Source organism: Alligator sinensis, unplaced genomic scaffold, assembly GCF_000455745.1.
Source record: "Alligator sinensis unplaced genomic scaffold, ASM45574v1 scaffold1230_1, whole genome shotgun sequence".
Lineage (NCBI taxonomy): Eukaryota > Metazoa > Chordata > Crocodylia > Alligatoridae > Alligator > Alligator sinensis.
The window spans coordinates 545284-546137 of NW_005842675.1; the positions used below are offsets into that span (position 1 = coordinate 545284).

Sequence of the window (854 nt, forward strand, 5' to 3'; positions counted from 1 at the left end):
GGAAAGATTAATTTTTAAAATTATGGGGGAGTTTCAGATTGGGGTGTAGGGGAAAACTAAACCAAGAAAATGTATTGATGGATATTAGGAATTTTTTTGCACTTTGCAAACATTTACTGATGATTTATCGCACCAGTAAATACCATTTCCCATATTTTTAGGCTGTAAGGCCTGAAGGAAACATTTTGGTCATCTAATCTGACCTGCACTATAACACAGACCACTGGGCTTCTTTGAACTGCAGCATCTCTTTTTGAAAAATATCCTATCTTGACGTAAAAATTGCCAGTGAACCCACCAAGACCCATGGTAAGTTGTTTTTTTTTTTTTTCCAGTGGTTAATTACCTATATTATTTTTTTTTAAAATGCCTTATTTCTAGTCAAGATTTGTTTATATTTAACTTCCATTTATTTCATCTTGTTATATCTTAATCTACTACACTGAATAACTCATTATCAAAGCTTTATTCCCTAAGTAAGTAACTATACAATGTGACGAAGTCGCCCCTTATCCTTCTCTTCAGCAGCCAGCTAGATTGAACTGCTTCTTTCACTATGATGCATATGTTATCCAGCCACATCATTGTTCCTGTAGCACTTCTCTAAGCCTTCAAGTCAATGTCCTTCTCAAACTGTAGGCACTATATTGTGACACTATTCCAGCAGCGTTTCACCAATGAGAAATACAGATCTAACATAATTTTCTACTCCTGCATGATGTTTAATAGGATTCTTGGATGTATAAACAGCAGAACCTCTTGGCCCTGCTGGTGAATGGGAGGGGGTTTATGCTCAGCTGGTTCTACAACATAAACTCCAGACCCTTCTCAAAATCCCTGCCTCCCAGGATAGA

At 36.8% G+C, this 854-nt stretch overlaps 1 long non-coding RNA gene across 1 annotated transcript in view; it reads left to right on the forward strand.

The window, feature by feature from the left end:
- The window catches only part of LOC102383392, a 10513-nt gene extending 10215 nt beyond the window's left edge, over positions 1–298 (forward strand). Inside the window, exon 3 of the long non-coding RNA XR_324977.2 lies at positions 162–298. This is a non-coding gene — a long non-coding RNA (uncharacterized LOC102383392). The remainder of the gene's footprint in view (positions 1–161) is intronic.
- Positions 299–854: the final 556 nt, after the last annotated feature.